The 23728-nt window shown below is 40.0% G+C and overlaps 1 long non-coding RNA gene across 1 annotated transcript; it reads left to right on the forward strand.

The window, feature by feature from the left end:
- The first annotated feature begins 14565 nt into the window (after nucleotides 1-14565).
- Nucleotides 14566-15761, forward strand: LOC146684457 (uncharacterized). The gene is made up of 3 exons (XR_014917048.1): nucleotides 14566-14611; nucleotides 14819-14910; nucleotides 15650-15761. It is a non-coding gene; the product is annotated as an uncharacterized LOC146684457 (long non-coding RNA).
- Nucleotides 15762-23728: the final 7967 nt, after the last annotated feature.

A 23728-nucleotide genomic window follows, 5' to 3' on the forward strand; every position in this document is an offset into this window, starting at 1 on the left:
GCCCATTCCGGTATATCTGGTGCACGGGGAAAAATTATCAATATTTTTTTTGTGACATTTTTATTTGGTGGTGTGCCGTGTGATTTTTCTGATGTGAAATAAGTGCCGTGACTCCAAAAGTTTGGGAAACACTGCCATAGTCTGTCATGTTAAACTGCTCAACGTCACAGCACTAAAAAGCACATTTACAGACTGGTACAAAAAACAGTTTTGGCTTCTATGTGTAGTTTCCTCCTCCGTCACAAATATATGTCATTCAGAGTCATGACTGCTTTTTATTGGTGTCTGCGAGGCCTCACCTCTATTAAATAGCATCAGTTGAACTGGACTTCCCCATGGTGTTTTTGTTATTGATGCCTTTTGGGGGATTTTTAATGGAAATGTCTGACAAATAATATGGCATACTTTGTGTTATTTTGGTGTTTCGACTACTATTAGTCTGCTAATTAGCACTAATTAACTGATATCTACATGTGTGAAGTTCATCTGAACAGTTTATGAATGCAGCTTGCTAACCAAGCTAGCAATTGCTAACAAAACATGGTAATCACTTGCGCCTTAAAACCAGCATTTTTAACACCAAGGGTTAAAAATTTGGATTTGAAAACCATTTGATAGTGTCATGGTGGCTGCATCCATATTTGATACTTTCGGTAAATGTGTGACCTGGTGTATGTTGTTGTTGTCTTGAATCTCCTCACGTATGTAGATGATATAATGATATTCTCTCCATGTAGTGCTAGTCTTCACTTGTCTTTGAGACATGCAGTCTGTTTCACATTGTACCAACACATATCATGCAAATAGGTTTCTTAGAAGTGATCTTGGAGAAACCCTTTTTTTCCCAATTTTTTCTTCTGTCTGGTACTGCTCTTAAGGTGTATAATGAGATTAAATATTTAGGACATTACATAAGCAGTGCTCTTTCAGATGGTAAGGACATCTATTGCGCAACCAAATATGTTGGCTCGTAAATTTAGCTGGTGTGCTGCGATTGTGAAATACTCCTTTTAATGCTTTTTATAACCTCCTGTTTACGGCCCATCTGTGGCTTTGCTACAAAAAAAGGCATCTTGCACAGACTCTCCATGGCTTATGACAGTATGAGGCTGTTCCTGAAAACCCCTGTAATCTGCAATGCAAGCCAGATGTTTTCTTATGACTGTGTACCCACCTGCTCTGCTGTAAACTTTATATAGATATATATGTTGAGTTATCTTATTCTGCTAATGACTCTTCTGTATTGTACTGCTTTTTGTGTGTCTGTAAATCCATAATTACTCATTTATTACTTTATCTTTTTTCCTTTATATTCTATTTTTATTTATTATTGTGCATTTTTACATAAATTCCAGTACAAACTTTGTCCGTATTAAGTAAAATCAGCTAATTAAATGCTGATCCAGTCACCTCTAGAAAGTTTTACTTTTGTTGTGTTTTTATAAGCTTGGAGTCTTGCAGTCCCCAGTGATATACCTCATGTACCTCGCTGCCATGTTTCTCCTGCTTAGCCCCTCTTTACTCTGTGCTTCTGTTCTCTCTTTTTGTGTTTTCTTCCCTTCTGTGTCAAAGAATATAAACTGCATCCGTAACTGCAGGGGACCTGACACACCTGGAACCCGTGCACGGCACTCTTCAAAAACGCATTTCCAAACAAACATCACCTCAGCCTTTTCTTTATCTCATCTTGGCTGTGGCATCCGATATGTACCACAAATAAAACCACGCAGACACACATCCGCACGCACACCTTGAACCACCACTTCTAAACCTAAATCTGCTTCACCTCATTCAGCGCACGTCCTATTCCTCCTCCCCTGTCCTTCCTGCACTCCCACCCGCACGCCGCCCCTTCTCTCCCTGCTCTCGACTGATCAGGGGTCAGGCTGCAGTGTCTCCATTAGTCACGTCTCATTTCTTGCTGGCCCCACCGACTCTGATCTGGGGTCAGGGACTGCCCAGCAGCCATTTCCCCTCCCTACCGGCGCCCGGGTGTTCTGGCTGACCCTACCTCTTATCTCTGTTAAGTCAGACACTCGCTGGCGGTGGTCCTCTCTATCAGGCTCACTACTCTTCCTCCTGCTGCCTGCACACACAAGTGAGTGTACTGACAGTGTGCACGCACGGATACACACTCACACAGGTGCACATGCATGCATGGAAAAAAAGCACACAAGTCTCGCTTCAACTTAGCAGGAGAAGCTGGTAATTCTTGGCAGTACAAGAAGTACAGAAAGTGCACATTAAATGAGGCAGTGTATGGTAAGTTCCTGAAAGCTTTTCAATTTGCTGATAAACACAGGTGCCTGTATTCTGATTTGTATGTAAAAGCTCATTAAAATCCCCACAACTACAACATTTGGTAATAACTAATTGACAAGGAAGAGCTCATTAATATTAATAAGCTGTGAAGTTTGACTGTGTAACAGACATGAGATCGTCCTCACAAAGATATGGCCTAGTTGTGGCTTGCAAACATGCTCACAGTGACAGTATTAATATGATGTTGTTAAACTGATCATCCTTACACTGACATTGTAATTGAGTTGCAAATTAGCCCAAAACACAAAAAAACAGGAAACACTGATGAGAATATCATCAATTCTGCAAATATACAATAACACCACAATATAACATGGGAAGTCACATTAGAATTAGAATTTTGATGGTGGCTCACCCTGGGTGAAGTGCTAAAAAGAGTGAGGACCTGAGAACAGTAAGAGTTTTGTGAGAGAAAAGGCAACGACCTTCAACAGCTTTCAGATGCAAAATAGATGTTATTTTGCATTTTCTGTTAATCTGACTGTCCTTCACATTTACACCTCAGACACCAACTTTTAACGCATTTGTTCTAACCCTAAACTGTTAGGATGCCTGGGTCGTCGACCCAGGGTTTTTGAGTTTATGATATTATTTATACTGTCTAGTTTTTGGTTTCTTTGAGTTCTGTCTTATGGCTTATGTCTCTGTCTTCTTTAGTTGCTCTGTCTCCCCTATCACCTGCATCCCCTTGTCTAGTTCGCGTCTATGTGTATCTTAAGTTCCTATATCCCCGTGTTCAGTCAGTGTTTGTGTCTGCCCTGTTCCCACGTCTCTGTTCCCTTTGTAGTGCCTGCATGTGAGTCTGTGTCTTTGTTCAGTCTGTGTTATGTGTTTCCTGTTTTACTTTGAAGGTCTCCGTCTTTTCTCAGTGTGTTCAGTTTACGCTTCTTTGGTCTCGTCTGTTCTGATTTGCCCCAGCTGTGTTTCCCTCCTGTTACTCATTCAGCCTGTGAGGATTCGCCATACCAGAGAATGTAATGCGAAGGAAAAACCACAAGACATGACATGGAATTTGGCTTAAAAAGACAAAAGTAGCCATTTCACCACAGGATGGGACCACAAAAAGCAAGTTAACTTTAGCTTTGTTGAGAAAACAGATTAAAGTTAATGCTAGTTACCACTAAATGTAATCTGTTTATGGATCGCATTGATGCAGAAATTGAATTCAGCTGGGTTCAGAAAATAGTTTTTGCAAATGCATATTTGTACACCAAAACTGGGCAGACATGTCATTAGCTACTCATTGCTGAACTGTGGTAATTGGTGTATTCACTAAATTAACAAGAATGCTATTTGGCTGTCAGTGCATGCAGTTAACACTAAAACAGAGGGTGGCATGAGGCAGAAGGTTCCCACAGACATGATTAATTAATCAGGAGGAAATTACACAGACATGAAAACCACTGATAAATGAAGTGAATAACACTGATCTTGTCCTTACAATGCAATGTCCTGGTGGTACTTATGTTACATTGTTAAATAGACCTCACTGCAAAATGTACAATATAAAATGTTTAAATAATCAATAATTAGTCTGCTTTTTATTTAAAATAATTTATTTAAAATGGGATCTTTAAAGGTATTGTCTGGTGCTAGCTTCTACACATAGACATTTACACATGGTCAGCCATGACCAGAGGCACTGTTTTCCTTCTATTCAGTCACCTTGTCCTTGTCAAAGCAAATCACTTAAAAATGCGATTTTGTCATCCAAATTTTTTTTTAAAATGTCACTGTGACGTCATGAAATGTGTTATCAGGCATAACTCAAGAATTTATTAGCTAATTAATAAACAATTTCAAATGGCTAAACAGGAAAGGAAAAGATCAACTTCACCGTGACATTATAACATTCTTCAATATTTAAACTTAACATCAAATCATCTCCAGTAACAGAAATCGCCCTCAGACATCGGTGCATTGGTGGTTCTTGGTGTCCGGGGATGGGCGTTCAGGTACGCACCAGCTCACTCCTGGTGGCTGTTTGTTGGGGCCTGGAGCCTGGGCTCACTTGGGCCCCTTTGGGAGGTGGGGTGCCCCCATCCTCTGGGGCTCGGTCACTCTGGCACAGCTGGCTGCTGGCGGAGCTCACGGGCACGTCACTGCAACCCCCCTGGCTTCTGCTCCGCGGCTGCTGAGTGAGCCCTCATTTGGGGCTCTCCTCAGCTCTTTCTGGAAGAGTGGCACAGTTGCCCCTCTGTTGGTCTTCCTTGGTCTCTTGTGCTCTGTGGGTCTCTGGATGTCTGGAGCCTGGAAATGTATTGAACCAGTACGGCGATGGAAATTCAGCCAGTTTGCTGCTCTACGTGTGAGTTATGAATAAGACGAGCCACTTTTTCTTTTGTTATTATTTTCAACAAGTTGTTAACATGCAGCAGACTAAATAATCAAAAGCAATTAATACATTAGTTCTTCTTTGACAGTGTGCAATATGGAAGGTGTATCAAAAAGAACAATCTGAATTTAAAGTGTTAATTACATTCACCAGCACTTGTATGTAAAATTTTATATTCACCTATGTATTTCCATTACTTTTAAAAAATTGCATTTTTTTGTGGTTTTGGTAGCTGGTTAGATGTAGAAAGACATATTTGTTATTTTTAAGACGTGAAACATTTTAGTTTATTACTTAACAAAACAAAATCTTGTAAACTAATATCCTTGCTCCTATATCCTTCGTTCTACTCCAGACTAAATCTCTCAGCTGGATTTCCACTGAGTCTCCAGGGTCACTGTTAGCTACACTGTCTTATAAGCAGCTCGATACTCCCCAGCATGTGGCTGCTGGGTATTATGAGTGCCTGTGCATGTGTGAACTTGCTATCCTCAACTTCCTCTTTTCCTCCATCCACCCCACTTACTTGTCCTCCCGGCCCTGAACTGGCTGACCTGCCGAAGAGGAACCAAAGTTGTAGCAGTCTTAGTTTTGTTGCTGCAAATAAACCCACCTACACATTCCAATCACAATCTGTCAGGCAGAGAAATTGAATGTATCTCTTACTGCAAGCATGTTTGTCATTTTACCCATTTACATTATGTTGCTGCTGCACCTGTTGGCTGACACGGCGATGCGTAGACAAATTTGCACTTGAATGACACCCGGCTAAATTGCTCACCTTGATTGGCAATTTGAAAGTCTATCAGCAAATCTTGGCTTCCTATGACATGCATTTCTGAGTATTTTTGATGCCATGTAATGCCTCCTCATCACACTTTGTCTCTCTTTAAACGATTTGTTGTCTATGCAGCTCATTTGTTCTGCCTTAATTACAATAAAATGTTATCAACCGCCGCTTCAAATAGCAATTCTAGCATGACCGAGGTGTTTTCTACAGTTGGTTAATTTTCTGTAAGTTTTTATCCTTCCTTGAAAGTTGTGCTGGAGTAGGTTTTTTATGCAGTCCTGCTCAGGTGCTTGCCGAGTGTGCCCTATGGGGCAAAACAAAGCTAAATCTATAAACGCATCTGAAGCAAACGCACAATGCTTTAAGTTTCCTGATTTCAATCGATATTCCAACCTTGGTTCATTTTAATCATTCATAGTCTAATCTTGAATGTAATGGTGGCTTCAGGGCATGATAAGCTGTGCACCTTGTCTATAAATGATGGCATGGCATCAGCCATAGGCTGCTGAATGACAGGGAATCAATATGGAGGGCCTCTTTTCAAATGCAAAAAGGATATTTACCTGTATCACTTTAAATTAATGAGAATGTAAGCGCTTGAAATTTAATTCCAAAGATATCTCGTCAGTCTGCTATAATTAAGTCTGTGCTATTGACTGCTCGCATCAGCCGGCTGTCATGTTCTCCTTCTATTCCCTTTTCAATTTTTCCCCCCTGCTCCTTCATTCAGTCTGCATCAGTCTGCAGCCCCTCCACACTGTACAGACTGTGCAGGAGTGAGGTTACACAGGGGCCCTGTGCTGTGTAGATCAGTACATGTGAGCCACAGACAGCCAGTGTGAAACTGTAACCTTGAAATAATCCTGTAACTATTCCCTCATCAGCTATCCTCTGCTGTAATGTATAGTGCATGTGGAGGAAAAATATGAAAGACTTCCTATGCATTATGGAACAAAGGTGGCTTCTATTGTGAATTCGGAACAGTAGACTTGGAGTGTGGGTGCACTTGTGTGTGTGCACCCAATGTCTCCTGTCAGGATATATGCTATGTTTTGTCTGAGACCAGAAAATGGGCCAACAAAAACACGTTTCAGACCAGTATGTCATCAGCAATACTCACCAGCTCCTCTCAGTAATTAGTCTTTGGATGGGTTCACACTACCCAGAGAAGAGAAATAGAGTGAACTCGAAGGAAAGTAGGGTAACATAATAATAGCCATAACATGCCTGACATTATAGTCAAATCTGTCAGATTTCTTGCAACTGTCTAGATGTGCCAGTACAAATCCTGCTATTTCACTTCTTGTACAAGCCCATTAAAAATAACCTGTAACATTTACAACATTGTTCTCAACAAAAGGTTGGTACACTTTTACTAATGATTTAATACAAATAGCTTAAATCAAACTGAAAGGCTTTAATCCTTGTACTGTGACTGATTATCATCACATCACTGTAGTAAAGCAGCAATTTTCTATAAATTTGTTTTCAGCATCATCATCTGTGGATTCCACATCTTATAGGGTTCCTTGGCATTTCACACTGGAAATGTTGTAGCTAGTGTTGCTTCAGTTAAATTAAATTTAAGTTTAATTTTATTTATACAAAGACACAACAGCAGCCAACTCAAGGCACACTATGTATTGTAAAATAGAGACCCTACAATAATAGAGCGAAAACCCCAAACAATCAAACAACCCCCTGTGAGCAAGTGCTTGCTGACAGTGGGAAGGTAAAACTCCCTCTGACAGAACCAGGCTCAGGTAGTGTAACCACACCTGTTTTTCCTGTGTTCTCTTTGTTCTTCTAACCCAGATGTAACCTGGTTCCAGAATTTGGCACTGACTGATTTAGCATAAATCAGTACTCTGCAATACCAGCATTATTCGGTACTGAGCTTAAAAAGTGCTGAGTTCAGTATCCAACAATCTAAGTATAATTGTAAATCTCATATTAAATTTTTCTTATCTTTCATTAAAATGACATGTCTTTCCTGAAAGAATCACTTACAGTGTGATTTCTTGGCACTATCCCAGAATCTGGATTTTTGTGTTTATTTTTCTTTCTCACACCTGATAAACCTCCCATCATCCTCTACCTGTAAACAACAGACACTGGATTGCAAAGCAGTCACAATTTGGCAGTAACTATCCTGAAAAGTGGATCGTGTGTATACTACTAGATTGAATGCATCGATAACTAAGATACAATGATGGGAGAATTTGCTAGTTTTGGGCTTAAATATGCCAACTTACGACTGACACTCATCTCACTATTATCACAGTGCTATTGCATATATCATTAGACCAGTGTCTAATGATATATAGCAGAGGACTCCTTTCACATGTGAACATATGAATATCTGGTTGTTGTTTTTTTATGTAAGTCAATAGCTCTGACATAAAAATTTTTGAAATCAGACAAAATATGAACATGCGAACACATGTTACAATATTACTATTGATTTGTAAGCATTATTCATTTAATTTTGTGTTAAAATGAAAACATATTTAATAAAGTTTAGTTAACTATCAATTTACCATTATCCAAAAATATACAACCAAAGATGCAGACAGGGTACAAATGAAGAAAATTCTAAAGAAACACTAAGGACTCCACTGTTTATAGTTAACCTTGAGAATAAAACACAAAGTTAAGTGAAAGATAGTCCAAAAAACAAACTCTTGTAGACAAAACAGTGAGGAGGAACACAGAAAAAGAAACGACACAAAGGAAGAGAAAACTAGGAATTATAAAAGAGACCCTAGAATATTACGCAAACAGCCTGACAGTATTAAAAAAGCAAGGGGCCTTTCACAACTTTCCCACAAAGGTGAAAGCAACCATCAAATCAAATCAAATCACTTTTATTGTCACATCACATGTGCAGGTACATTGGTACAGCACATGTGAGTGAAATTCTTGTGTGCAAGCTTCACAAGCAACAGAGTTGTGCAAAATACAATAATGTAAACAAGCAAAATACAAGAATGGCTACATCTGAAACTAATAAATATATGTACAATATATAATAGTATGTGCATTTCTGGATGTGTATACTAAATATTTTTCTACGTGTGTGTGTGTGTGTGTACACATATTTTACAAGTTAAATAGAGTAAACAATGAATAGAATATATAAAATAAATAAAATAAAATATACAGAGTGAGACATGTGCAAAACAGTGGCATTACTGTACAGTATGGAGTGCATAATGTTAAAGTTCCAGTAGTGAAGCTGAGGTGTCTATGAAGTGTTCAGCAGTCTGATGGCCTGATGGAAGAAGCTGTCTCTCAGTCTGCTGGTACGGGACCGGATGCTGCAGAACCTCCTTCCTGATGGAAGCAGTCTGAACAGTTTATGGCTGGGGTGACTGGAGTCCTTGATGATCCTCCCCGCTTTCCTCAGGCACCGCTTCCTGTAGATGTCTTGGAGGGAGGGAAGCTCACCTCCAATTATCTGTTCAGAGCACCGCACTACTCGCTGGAGAGCTTTGCAGTTGTAGGCGGTGCTGTTGCCATACCAGGTGGTGATGCATCCAGTGAGGATGCTCTCAATGGCACAGTGATAGAAGGTCCTGAGGATGCGGGGGCTCATGCCGAATCTTTTCAGTCTCCTGAGAAAGAAGACGTGCTGCTGCGCCTTCTTCACTGTTTTGTTTGTGTGTACTGACCACGTAAGATCCTCAGCCAGGTGTACGCCAAGGAACCGGAAGCTGCTCACTCTCTCCACAGCAGCGCCGCTGATGGTGATGGGGGTGTGTACTTCTCTGCACCTCCGGAAGTCCACTATCAACTCCTTTGTCTTTGCGACGTTGAGGGTGAGATGGTTGTCTTGACACCAGTGGGTCAGGGCGCTGACCTCCTCCCTGTAAGCTGTCTCATCACTGTTGGTGATAAGACCCACCACTGTAGTGTCGTCCGCAAACTTCACAATGATGTTGGAGTTGTTAGTGGCCGTGCAGTCGTAGGTGTAGAGTGAGTACAGGAGAGGGCTCAGTACACACCCCTGTGGAGCACCAGTGTTCAGTGTGACGGGGGATGAGGTGATGCTGCCCAGTCTGACCACTTGGCGTCTGTCAGACAGGAAGCTAAGGATCCAGCTGCAGAGGGAGCTGCTCAGTCCTAGATCCTGCAGTTTCCTATCCAGCTTAGAGGGAACGATGGTATTGAATGCTGAGCTGTAATTACAAACAGCATTCTCACATACGTGTCTCTCTTCTCCAGGTGTGACAGGGCAGTGTGTAGTGTCAGGGCTATGGCATCATCAGTGGACCTGTTGTGGCGGTATGCGAACTGTAGAGGGTCCAGTGAGTCGGGTAGTGCAGAGCAGATGAAGTCCCATTATCACAAGTATTGCACAAGTATGCATGCTCATTGGAATTCAGTTTTGCCAAAATCACAAAAACCTTTGAACTAGAAACAATTCCTAATGAAAAGGAACAGCAGTGGTTGCTAAGCCTACTTATGTACTTGTTTCTCTCGTGATGGCTAATTGTGTTCTGCATTTCATCATTCACCTCACTGTGATGTGTCTTACATGCACCCAAAAGACCAATAAGTCAGACAGCATAATCTAAAAACCAATCCATCAATGTGCTTTCAAGAAAAAGAATTCTTTCTTCAAAACAATAAGAAGTCTTTCAGCCAATTATCAGTTACTAAAATGAAAGAAGTCTGAGAATAAAAACAGTCAACATCAACTGACTAACATGACAAGATAGAGCTTGAGGCTGCTGTACTCGTTCATTATCAGCTCCGTTAAGAAACACTGACAAAAAAGAACTGAGACAGAGAGATGAAGGACAATATCAAGAACATCACAAGTTCAGAGATTCAATTCAGCACCTCCTGATATTAGGGTGCAAATGGATGAGAGCGTGCTCTACTTAGCCTGATCCTACCATCAAAGAGATTTGTCTGAAAATGAATATACCTTAATGTGGTTTATTAAATTATGACTGCATCCTGCTTGGATTCAGCAGTCGCCGTTACACGGGGAACGTGGAACTTGTATAGGTCAAATTGTAAATTAAGCAAATACATTCTCACAGCTATAATGATATAATTTTTATTTCCCTTGTAGCACATAAAAGGGAGAAATTAGATGGGTTGTGAAGACATCTAGGACATTGCCAAGTACCTATTTTCACTTCCCGACATAAGACGTTGAGCAATTACAGAGATGTTTATCACTTACCGTTTATGACTTTAAAAAAAAAATTCTGCTCTGGTTGGCACTTCCATAATCACATCAAGTCAAGGCTGATCTGTATTCACCCTTCACAGCAGCGCTCATTCCAGGCAGACTGAAATGATGGCATGCAGCTATTGTAAAGGCCAGGGCTACAGAAACTTCAGCAATCAAACTGTCAACTCTCCCATTTCTGTCTCGGGATATATAATACTGGCACGTTTGATTTTTACCTTTGATATTCAGGATGCACATAAGGTTAGACTATGCATACCTCTGTACCGTCAGTAAACACCATGTACATATTATGCCTTTCTTTTTGTCCAGGCAATAAATTACAGATTTTCAAAGAGAAACTTCTGTTTGCTGACAACACCGGTTTACCCTGAACTCTCCCTGTTCAATGAGTTGTTGATTAGCTACTTATTAAACTGCAGATGTAGCAGCCATCCTAGAGATGCATGTAGCACAATGGAGGATAAACAGGTCACAGAGTTAATTAGACATTAAGCACACAGCCTGATGTGTAGTCCTTTATATTTACTGTGTATATATATAAAATGGTTGCCCCAGAAAGGTTAATTGTATATGGTGAATTAAATAAGCACCATCACATGTATATACAGTTTTGAGAGAGCTTTCAAAATGAGTAGCCTAATTCAAGCAGCCTGGTACAAAAATTGCTTTGGCCTCCATGGATATTTGCACCTTCATAAAAACTCCGAGTACAGTGAAGTTTTTCTTTTGTGATGCCTCTACCTCTATGCTAGAGTGGCCATTTGATTGACAGGTGTCCTGCCACAGGCAGCTGTAGCTCATTGTGGCAGATGCCAGTCACTGAACTGGAGTTACTATCGGATCATTTTAACCCTTTAAGACCTACCATAGAACCAAGTCCGCCAGAGCTTATATTATATTTTTACATGCTGTGGAGCCATTTCTGGGAGCATTTCAAGTTGCTATACATCAATACAACCATTATAGCCCAGATTTTAATAATATGTATTCATTAAGTGCATAGTAATTACATAAATTGCAAAAAGTGCAATAAACTACAAAAAAATTGAAAATCGTTTTTGATTTTTTAACATATATTTGTAGTTAGAGAAATTTAAGAGGCTTATCCCTCAAAACTGTAAATACAAAAAAGTTGCACAAAATAGTTTCCCACCACAGGAAATTTATTTTGAGTGTCTTCATAGTTTTATTTTTGAAATACACCAATTTTTATACACTGCAGGAAAAACGAAAATAAATATTATACTGCAAATTTGCAAAAAAGCAGCATATGCATCAAAATAAACTATTTCCAGCAGTGCAATATGAGTCCTAAGCATCCCAGAAACGACACAGAAAGTCATAAAGTCAAAGATAACTTTTAAAAAGAGCAGTATAGGCCCTGAGGCCCTGATCGCAAAAAAGACTACGGAAATGCAAAAGTTCGCGCTGATGTCTATTCCAACGTAGGAAGTGTTATGGACAGCTGATCGGATCGGTAAAGCGTGTTTCTGGAATATTATGTTTTTGTCCCTGCAAGCGCTTTTTATGCAGTTTTTGCAAAGCTTTATGTGGAAGGAAACCATGACCTAGGACAAGCTGATGGCACAATATGTAAGTACAACTCCTCCGGTTTCATATGCAAAAAAAATTTTTGCGCTAGCTTACGTGGTTGCAGAGCTACTGGGATTTAAAAATAGTTACGCATAACAGAGCGTTCCCGCTCCGATCGGCTCTAAAGGGTTAATGGAGTTATACAGTATAACTAATATTATAGCTAACTGTGTGATATTGACTGTTCAAGAAGTTTTCGGTAAAATTCTAGCATTTTTTAATATTATAAAACTACTACTCACGACTAATTAGCCAATATGTATCTGTCTTTTTAACCCATGCAGTTTATGTATCTCGCTGTCTCCATATTCACTGACCACATTTAATGTGCAGCCAGTTTTAAAACCAACATACTGGGCTATATGTTACAGATGCACTTTATCACTGTTTTTGTTTTTCCATCCATCCATTCTCATCTGCTTATCCTTATCATACGCTGGAGCCTATGTCAGCTACCATAGGGCGAGAGGCGAGGTACATCCTGGACAGGCTGCCAGTCTACTTTGAATACAACTTTTCAGTTCCTGTTTTAAAGGTATATAGAAAAGAAACACCACACTAGCACTCTCTTAGAAAAATGCTCTTCTATAGACAGATGGATTTCTTAGGAAATATAAGATAAAGATGATTTAGAGAGGACAACTAACTTCTTTTAGGTTTTTATTACTTTTAGATTTTCTTTTAGGTTTACTTTTTTACTTTACTTATGTAAATTAGTCCGTAATTGCTGGTAACCCATAGTATCTTCAGTGTTTACAGCAGCATGATAGAACCAGTACAAAATAAATTGCATGTGAATTTTCTGTGTCGCGTTTGACAGACATTTTGCTGTGGTTAGAAAATATGGCACGCTGAGGAGCAGCAGAGACCTGGAGGGCAGAACACAGTTCCAACACGCCGGCCAACACCACGGAACTGCAGCACTGGCCTGTCGATTTTCCATCTGTTTCAATCCAGAAACATTTTGATCAGCTTATAAAAGGAGAAAAACAAATAAATGTGAACAAAAAGCATGTTTTCGGCACTTGCAATCCAGAGACAGAAGCCACTGCATTTATTCCACTTAAAACAGCAATGACCCTTCCAGAGTCGTCGCTTTGGCAATGTTTTATGGAGAATTCCTCCCCTTACACTGCTACGACGAAATCTGCATATTGTGTGTGTTTTAGCAGCTTTAAATTGTGATATTTCAAGGTCATTTCCTGTAATTATACTCATAATGATCATATTGAGATGCTTATAATGCTGATCAATGTATTTGTTGTGATTGGAGCAGGACATTTTTCATTCTCTTCCAGTGAACTATTGTCACTGATGACAGACTACCTAATTCAGTAGTAGAATTAGGTAGAACTTAAGTAGAACTCTATACTGATCAGATACAACATTCTGACCACTGATAGGTGAAGTCAATAACACTGATTATGAACACTGATTATCTCTTCATCATAGCACCCGTTAGTGGGCGGGATATATTAGGATGTAAGTGAACATTTTGTCCTCAAAGTTGATGTGTTAAAAGAAGGACAAATGGGCACGTGAGGACTTCAGCCAGTTTGGGGCCAAATTGTAATGGCTGGATGAGTGAGTCAGACCATCTCCAAAACTGCAGCTCTTGTGGGCTATTCCCACAAACAGTGGTGAACCAGTCACGGGTGACCAAAGCTAAAAGAAGCATGTGCGGAGTGAACGCTGGCCCGTGTGGTCTGATCCCACAGACGAGCTACTGTCGCTCAAATTGCTGAAAAAGTAACTGCTGGTTCTGATAGAAAGTTGGAAATTAAGTGGGCTTAGAGTACGCTTGGGGAGTGTGATTGTGTGTACAGTGTCTCTCTATGTCTGTCTCCACGTTGGGTGAGTGTTGAGTAATTGCATATGAGAGCATGAGGGTGGAAATGGATGTTTGTATCTGTGTGTGCCTGTTTGTCTGTGTCTATATGTCAGGTCGGGTATCAGACGCCACCTCTCTAGGGACATCTCGGGCCCTCCAAGGTATGGAGGCCTATCTCCCCCCACCACTTCCCCTGCCGGTGGCGGACTCCAGTGGCGGAGCGGGGGGGTGGCTTACTGGGCTTAAGCCCGGGTTGTTTTTTCAGAAGCCCGGGGTCTTTTGGAGTGTAATTTTTTCATAGTTAGATGCCTGGCTGACAACTGTATAAAACAAAAACTACACACAATATTCGAAGCACATAGTGCACACTGTGGGAATTTACGACTGTGCGTAAATCCCCCCTAATATTGGTATGATCCGAGCTCAGACACTAAGCGACTGAGCGAGGGGGCGGGGCAGCTGCTGCCTGCGCGTGCGCTGTTGGAGAAGCGCAGCCAGGCAGACAGAGGAGAGCTGAAGTTTGAGCAGGTACCAAAGCAAATCATTCGTACCGTACAAATAATGTAAATATGACGGTGTATCACAAAAGATTGATATCAAACTGATCATTTGACCCATATTAAGTTACTTGCTCTTCAAGTGAATCAACAAATGGCAACATGAAAAGCCGAACAACAACACTGCTGTTTTTTTAGAGAGTCTTAGCTTACATGTGTGTTTATTTCATATTTTCAGTTGTTACCCTCCACGGCTAAATAAATCGGTTTCAGTAATGCACTGATATACAAGAATGGACATAAGGAGCTTCTTTCAAAGAAAAAACTCAGGTAGATGTTATTTTATATATTGTACTTTGTATGTTGTTCAGTATATTCCTATGCAAAACAAAAATTTCAACACACAGCAGTATATTGACAGTTGAAACCAGATATTTACATACACTTTATGGAAAACACAAGAACATTTTTTTACTGCACAACATCAGTTTAGAGTAAACTTGTTTTGTTTTGGATAAATAAATATTGAAATATCTTTTGAATTAGTTAAATGTCAGAATAAAGAGAGACAGAGCTTTCTATTTTTTTATCTCTTTCATCAAATTTAGGAGTACATATACACTAAGTTTATTGTTAATTAATAAGAAAACTGCAGACGATTCCATTCTGAGCTGAAGAAGCTTCTGATTGGTTAGTAGAGTCCATGTGAGTAAATTGGTGGCACAGCTGTGGATGTGGATATAAGGCAAAACACAGAGCCTGTTTCTTTGACATGGGAAAATCCAGAGATATCAACCAAAACACCTGGAAAAGAATTGTGGAGCTCCATAAGTGTGGCTCAGTTTGAATACAATTTGGTGCCATTTGCAATTAAGAAATACAGATAGTTTCTCTCTTTACTCTTAAAGTTAACAAATATGTTTTTTATATTTATCAATCTAAAAAAATAAACATTTAGTCTGATATGATGTTACAATTAAAAAAGTGTTTTTGTTTTTATCTGAAGAGTACATAAATATCTGGTTTCAACTGTATATTTGATGATGTTGGTGTTTGGCTTGATTGTCAGCACAAAGAGGGAGAGAGAGGAGCAGAGAGAGAGAGAGGAGAATGAGGACAGAACAGAGATGAACATAAGCAGGTGAGACACACATGTTAGTCAAATGGTTGTTTACCAAAAGTATCACCGTATCATAGGTACTCATGTATCTCGTACCTAATGTTTCTTTTTAGGTTTGTTATTTTTCAAATTCTACATTTATTAAGTTCTGCAGGCTTGTTTTCACAGCAAGGCTAAATAATTATATGAACCTTTCTGAATCTAAATAGTGGACTTCGGTAGAATTAAAAAATAAGTGTAGTGCAGGTTTTAGTGCTACTATCATCTAGTTCTGATTCTGGTTCTGTCTTGGTTAAGTCCTAAGTAGTCCTGATTTTGAACTGTTGTAGTCCTGTTTTAATTCCGAATCAGTTCTGGGTCTGGTTGAATTGGGGTTTAGCCCCGACTTTGTTCTTGCTGCTTAATTTAAAACCTATATGAAGTCCTGCTTTTTTGAACAAAACTCAAAACAGAGCCTATAACCCCCCGCCCCCATCCCACATGCATACTACCCTTTAGGGCTAAGCCCTGGGTGTATCAAATGTCTGCCTCCGCCTCTGGCGGACTCCCTCAGACATCGGTGCATTGGTGGTTCTTTGTGTCCGGGGGTGGGCGTCCAGGTACACACCGGCTCACTCCTGGTGGCTGCTTGTCAGGGCCTGGAGCCTGGGGCTCGCTCGGGCTCCTTCGGGGGGTGGGGTGCCCTCGGCCTCTGGGCCTGGGGCTCGGTCACTCAGGCACAACTGGCTGCCGGCGGAGCTCACGGGCACGTCACTGCAACCCCCCCTGGCTTCTGCTCCGCGGCTGCTGAGTGACCCCTTATCTGGGACTCTCCTCAGCTCTTTCTGGGATAGTGGTGCAGCTGCCCCTCTGTTGGTCTTCCTTGGTCTCTTGTGTTCTGAGGGCTTTTGGATGTCTGGAGTTCTGATCTCCTCCATACCTGCTTCATGCCCTGGAGGACGGGGCTGTGGCCCCCCCACACCCTCTAGCAGATCATTACATGAAGGAACCTTTTAAAAACAAGCGCACCCATGCTCACAGGTGTACACACGGGTGATCACACACACAAACTACATCCTTTTTGGCTCCTACCTCAAAGCACACTGTGCGCTGTCGATCTTGCGTGCTGCACAATAACTGCACAGTGAAATGTGGATTATTAAATATTAGGTCTCTCTCCTCCAAGTCTCTGTTAGTACATGACTTAATAATTGATCAACAAATTGATTTACTCTGCCTTACAGAAACCTGGTTGCAGCAGGATGATTATGTTAGTTTAAATGAATCAACACCCTCGAGTCATTCTAACTACCAGAAATCTCGAAGCACAGGCCGAGGGGGCGGTGTGGCAGCAATTTTTCACACCAGCCTATTAACTCATTCACTGCCATTGACGTCTATAGCCGTCAATTGCAGTGAATGAGTCAATGGGTTTAACTCATTCACTGCCAATGGCTGGCAGTGAATGAGTTAATTAATGAAAGACCAAGACAGACTTTTAATTCATTTGAAAGCCTGATGCTTAGCCTCGTCCACCCCAGCTGTAAAACTCAGAAACCAGTCTTACTTGTTATCATCTATCGTCCACCTGGGCCTTACACAGAGTTTCTGTCTGATTTCTCAGACTTTATATCTAATTTAGTTCTGAGCTCAGATAAAATAATTATTGTGGGTGATTTTAACATCCATGTAGATGCTAAAAATGACAGCCTCAACATGGCATTTAATCTGTTATTAGACTCAATTGGCTTCTCTCAAAATGTAAAAGAACCCACCCACCACTTTAATCACACTCTAGATCTTGTTTTAACATATGGCATAGAAACTGAACATTTAACAGTGTTTCCTGAAAACCCTCTCCTGTCTGATCATTTCCTGATAACATTTACATTTACAATAATTGATTACACAGCGGTGGAGAGTAGACAAAGTAGATGTCTTTCTGAAAGCGCTGTAACTAAGTTTAAGAATATAATCCACCCACTGTTATCATCTTCAATGCCCTGTACCAACACAGAGCAGAGCAGCTATCTGAACGCTACTCCAACAGAGGTCGATTATCTTGTTAATAATTTCACCTCTTCACTACGTACGACTCTGGATACTGTAGCTCCTGTGAAAACTAAGGTCTCTAATCAGAAGTACCTGACTCCGTGGTATAATTCTCAAACACGTACCCTAAAGCAGATGACTCGTAATCTGGAGAGGAAATGGCGTGTCACAAATTTAGAGGATCATCATTTAGCCTGGAGAAATAGTTTGCTGCTTTATAAGAAAGCCCTCCGCAAAGCCAGAACATCTTACTATTCGTCACTGATTGAAGAAAATAAGAACAACCCCAGGTTTCTCTTCAGCACTGTAGCCAGGCTGACAAAAAGTCAGAGCTCTTTTGAGCCAACAATCCCTTTAACGTTAACTAGTAATGACTTCATGAACTTCTTCACAAATAAAATTTTTATCATTAGAGAAAAAATTACCAATAATCATCCCACAGATGTAATATTATCTACAGCTACTCTTAGTAGTTAAGTTAGACTCTTTTTCTCCAATTGATCTTTCTGAGTTAACTTCAATAATTACTTCCTCCAAACCATCAACCTGTCTTTTAGACCCCATTCCTACAAAACTGCTCAAAGAAGTCCTGCCATTAATTAATTCTTCGATCTTAAATATGATCAACCTATCTCTAATGATCGGCTATGTACCACAGGCCTTCAAGCTAGCTGTAGTTAAACCTTTACTCAAAAAGCCATCTCTAGACCTAGCAGTCTTAGCTAATTACAGGCCAATCTCCAACCTTCCTTTCATATCAAAAATCCTTGAAAGAGTAGTTGTCAAACAGCTAACAGATCATCTGCAGAGAAATGGTTTATTTGAAGAGTTTCAGTCAGGTTTCAGAGCTCATCACAGCACAGAAACAGCTTTAGTGAAGGTTACAAATGATCTTCTTATGGCCTCTGACAGTGGACTCATCTTTGTGCTTGTCCTGCTAGACCTTAGTGCAGCATTCGATACTGTCGACCATAATATCCTATTAGAGCGATTAGAACATGCTGTAGGTATTACAGGTACTGCACTGCAGTGGTTTGTATCATATCTATCTAATAGACTCCAATTTGTTCATGTAAATGGAGAGTCCTCTTCACACACTGAGGTTAATTATGGAGTTCCACAGGGTTCAGTGCTAGGACCAATTCTGTTTACATTATACATGCTTCTCTTAGGCAGTATCATTAGAAGACATAGCATACATTTTCACTGCTCTGCAGATGACACCCAGCTCTATCTGTCCATGAAGCCAGATAACACACACCAATTAGTTAAACTGCAGGAATGTCTTAAAGACATAAAGACCTGGATGGCCGCTAACTTTCTGCTTCTTAATTCAGATAAAACTGAAGTTATTGTACTCGGCCCTGAAAAGCCTAGAAATATGGTATCTAACCAGCTTCTTACTCTGGATGGCATTACCTTGGCCTCCAGTAACGCTGTGAGGAACCTTGGAGTCATTTTTGACCAGGACATGTCCTTCAATGCACATATTAAACAAATATGTAAGACTGCGTTCTTCCATTTGCGCAACATCTCTAAAATTAGAAATATCCTGTCTCAGAGTGACGCTGAAAAACTAGTTCATGCATTTATTACTTCCAGGCTGGACTACTGTAATTCATTATTATCAGGATGTCCAAAAAACTCACTGAAAAGCCTTCAGTTAATCCAAAATGCTGCAGCAAGAGTCCTGACAGGGACTAGAAAGAGAGAGCATATTTCTCCTGTTTTGGCTTCCCTTCATTGGCTTCCTGTTAAATCCAGAATTGAATTCAAAATCCTGCTCCTCACATACAAGGTCTTAAATAATCAGGCCCCATCTTATCTTAATGACATTGTAGTACCATATCACCCTATTAGAGCACTTCGCTCTCGCTCTGCAGGCCTACTTGTTGTTCCTAGAGTATTTAAAAGTAGAATGGGAGGGAGAGCCTTCAGTTTTCAGGCCCCTCTTCTGTGGAACCAGCTTCCAGTTTGGATTCAGGAGACAGACACTATCTCTACTTTCAAGATTAGGCTTAAAACTTTCCTTTTTGCTAAAGCATATAGTTAGGGCTGGAGCAGGTGACCCTGAATCCTCCCTTAGTTATGCTGCAATAGACATAGGCTGCCGGGGGATTCCCATGATGCATTGAGTTTTTCCTTTCCAGTCACCTTTCTCTCTCACTATGTATTAACAGACCTCTCTGCATTGAATCATATCTGTTATTAACCTCTGTCTCTCTTCCACAGCATGTCTTTTATCCTGTCTTCCTTCTCTCACCCCAACCGGTCGCAGCAGATGGCCGCCCCTCTCTGAGCCTGGTTCTGCTGGAGGTTTCTTCCTGTTAAAAGGGAGTTTTTCCTTCCCACTGTTGCCAAAGTGCTTGCTCATAGGGGTCATATGATTGTTGGGTTTTTCTCTGTATCTATGAAGTGCCTCGAGGCGACTTATGTTGTGATTTGGCGCTATATAAATAAAATTGAATTGAATTAATGTTTAATATTTAGTATTTACTTTTTTCTTTCTCAACAGGTGATCCAGGTGATTGATATATATATATTTTTTGTCTGCTTATTTTGTTGGTTTTTGTTTTTTGCCCTTTATCCCCATCCCTCTTCTCTGCTGTTTTTCTTTCCCTCTTTCTTCCTCCCCTTTCTTTTCCTCATTCAAGTCTGTCCCGTATCTAACAAGTGAAAATAAAAAATAAAATAAACAATAAAAGGTGAATCAAATAGATCATTACGACAAGGCTGGGATGGTCCATTTGGTAAAGTAAATCCGTTGGGCATCTTTCTTCGCCTTTAGACAACAATTGTAATGGCAAAAGAACCAAACGGGACAACGGGCAAAAAAAAAAAGAAAAAAAAAGAAGGAAATTAAGTGTTTTCTATCTGGGACATTATCAAGCTTTTGTAACCAGATGCTTAAAGTCCTCCCTCCTCATGTAATCACATCAGTAATTGTCATCCATTGTTTACTCTTCCTGTCATACTGAGTGCATCTACCAAGTTCTCTAGCGATGCCCTGTTTAGTCATTTGTTTGCTTGCTCGTGTAGCTTCATAACCTGGCTGTACTTACTGATGCATTTATACAGTTTTCTTGCATATGTTGCAAACTATTGAGCTTTGTTTGTAATATAATGTCACTGGTGGCTCCTGTTTCCATATGCGTCTGCTGTGCGTGGGAATGTAAATGCATGGCATTGCTATATCACTTTTTTAAATCATGTAAAATTTATATCATTATTATTGAAGCTCCTTGAGGTGACTGTTGTTGTGATTTTGAGCTATACAAATAAAACCAAATTCAACTAACTGTTATCGTTCAGGCTACTGTTAGCAAGCTACTCATCCATAGGCAGTTTAACAGGATAGGGTTAGTTTAGGGATTAGTCTATGGCCCACTTCATTCAGAACTTTGAATAACAAGTGACAAATCACCTATATAGATGTACTATAATATTACAACACATGAAAATCAGGATTACCTGTAACAATGTCAAAACAAGTCACATAATGTTTGAGCTAAAAGGAAAGTGTAGACGAGGCTTAAACAGCGATTGCTATTCCCTTAATATTTACAACATTGTGGATATACTGTGTCCGAAGGTTTGCATTTTCTCTTTGAAAAAAGAAGCATTCCACAAATGTGTATATCATTAATTAGAAGTTCAGTTAGCCAGACATTTAAACAGATGCTGAATTGATCAGCAAACTTTTGAACACGCAACTTATTTGGAGATAAACTATCTGAATTTCAGGAATGAGACCACACCTCCAAACACACTCATCTATATATGTTCCCCCAGTTCTACAAGCTGTTCCCTCCCTTCCCTTTTCAATTCTTTAACTTCTTCATTTCTATTTAGTACATGGGGATCTGCCAGGCCCGGGAGCCGCCGCCAGTCCTCTTCAGTTCATGTCCAAGCCATTCACCTTTACCTACGAAAACGTTGTCAAACCTCAAGTGAGGACGTGGGCCCAGCGAGTGAACATGACTTTCTCAAGCAACCTCAAACACATAACTATAGTAAATGTGCCTTTTCTTCCATCGGCTGTGTGAAATCATCACCACCTCTGTAAAGTGCTGAAATAATAGTTATTAGTCACTGTGGGCTAAGTGAGAATTTTACTCCTTGGGATAATTAACATTTTCCACCCATTACTTGCTTTGTTTGCATAATTCAAGGTAAAAAAAATAATAATCCTACGCTCACAGTTGTTCTGATTTGTTTCTGTTCCAGTGCGAGTTTGGAAATCCCAGTCTGTGGTGGATGAAAACAAGTGGAGAGTATATCAAAAAGGAAAAACGATGACGTACTCAGTACCTGCCAGCACAGTAATAAAAAAGATCTGTTATTACTAAGATTGCTATTGGTTTATTTTCTATTAGCTCTATGTGCAGTGTGAATTAACTGACATATTAATGTGGATAAATATGGGTAAACATGTGGACATGTGACAATCCACATATCTATTAAGAGATCTCTCGGTGTATTCATAAAGAAGAAGACAACAGTTACTTATTTGGAGAAATTTCTTCTTTATGATGTCCCCTCCTGTGATATTGCAACATTTACAATGACTATAAAAGATGGACAATAAACACCATGCCCTGCAGGCCACAGAGGACCTCTTACCATTACTCATTATTCTGCTCACACTCAGAATTTCTAATTCTCTGTTCACTGTTAGCTTTACCAACATAAAACATCCAAATCTTTCCTCTCCTCTTCAAAGCACAATAAAGCAAGTCCATGAGCTGGAAATGGACTGAAGACATTCAGCTGCCAGGCTTTTGTTCCCCTAATAAAATGACATTTTAAATGCCCAAATGGTAGCATGTACACCCTAGCTTTGATTTTGTAAATAATGAGGCAATTTAAGAGTTTGGAATGACGGATTTGCTGCAAAATAACTCTGTGAACAGAACAGGGTTTTGCAACCCATTGCATTTATTAATTGCCTGGTTTTTCAAAAGCCAGTGCATCAGATTGAGTCATTCTTGTCTTGGTATATTGATGACTTAGTTGAAGAAAAGAAACCGTTGCAGACTCTTTGTTTGCCCCCCCCCCCCAGGCCTGGCTATACAAGGAATGGTAAAACAGTGCAGTTCCACATTTGTGGCCTGTTTTGGATGTAACTAAATCATGCATTTTCATCCTTCACCAAATTATTTATCTAAGCTATATAATTTAAAAAATCTGATTCATTTTAATAGGATTAAGATGTCAGAAATAAGACAAATGTCATTTTAAAAAAGTATTCCTAAAGCTTGTCTAAAGGAGGGTTTATTCGATTAACCTCCCCCCTTTTATTTGTGCCTTCTGAGTCCTGTCCCATTTTTCATCTGCATTGTTATGGCCATCCTCAGTTCAGTCAGAATACATCTGCTGCTTTTAATTACAGCATCTGTGTTGACAGAGAACAAAAATGGATGTTATTAATGTCTGGTCTAAATTGGGGTAGATCCCAGGGCGCAAATATTTCTCTTGTGTGTGTGTCTGTGCATGCACGTATGTCTGTTTTAATTAACGTACAGTAGAAGTAATGCAGTGAGCTGCTTTTTGATAGTAAAGTGAAACAGGTGTTTCCCCAAAGCTCCTGTTTGTATCTCTTTATAACTGTACCTTTATGCAACCTTTAGAGTTAATGAGTAAAGAAACAGATCAATAATTCTTTGTATCTTTTTCAGATTGGTTAAAAAACTCCTCACTGGCTACATTTAGGCTGATCTGGAAATATCTTAACAGTTAGAATAAATCCAGAGAGCTTGCTTGCTCTGGCAGTGTCACAGTGAGTTTAACGGGAACAGACAGGTTATTTTTTCAGGTGATACTGCGAGAGTCGACTGAGTAGGAGGGGAATTTACAAAAATTTGCTGAAATTGCTTACAGGGTAAGTTAATGCATATAATGCATAGACTGTATACAGTATAACATATGGGCTGAATGATGAAGCCATTGCACGAGTATCTTAAACCTGCATGCTTACTGGTGGCTACCAGGGAGCAG

This window comes from Copadichromis virginalis, linkage group LG20 (assembly GCF_057382275.1).
Source record: "Copadichromis virginalis isolate Kocher_CV1m ecotype Utaka linkage group LG20, C_Virginalis_male_GT1.1, whole genome shotgun sequence".
Taxonomy (NCBI): Eukaryota; Metazoa; Chordata; class Actinopteri; order Cichliformes; family Cichlidae; genus Copadichromis; species Copadichromis virginalis.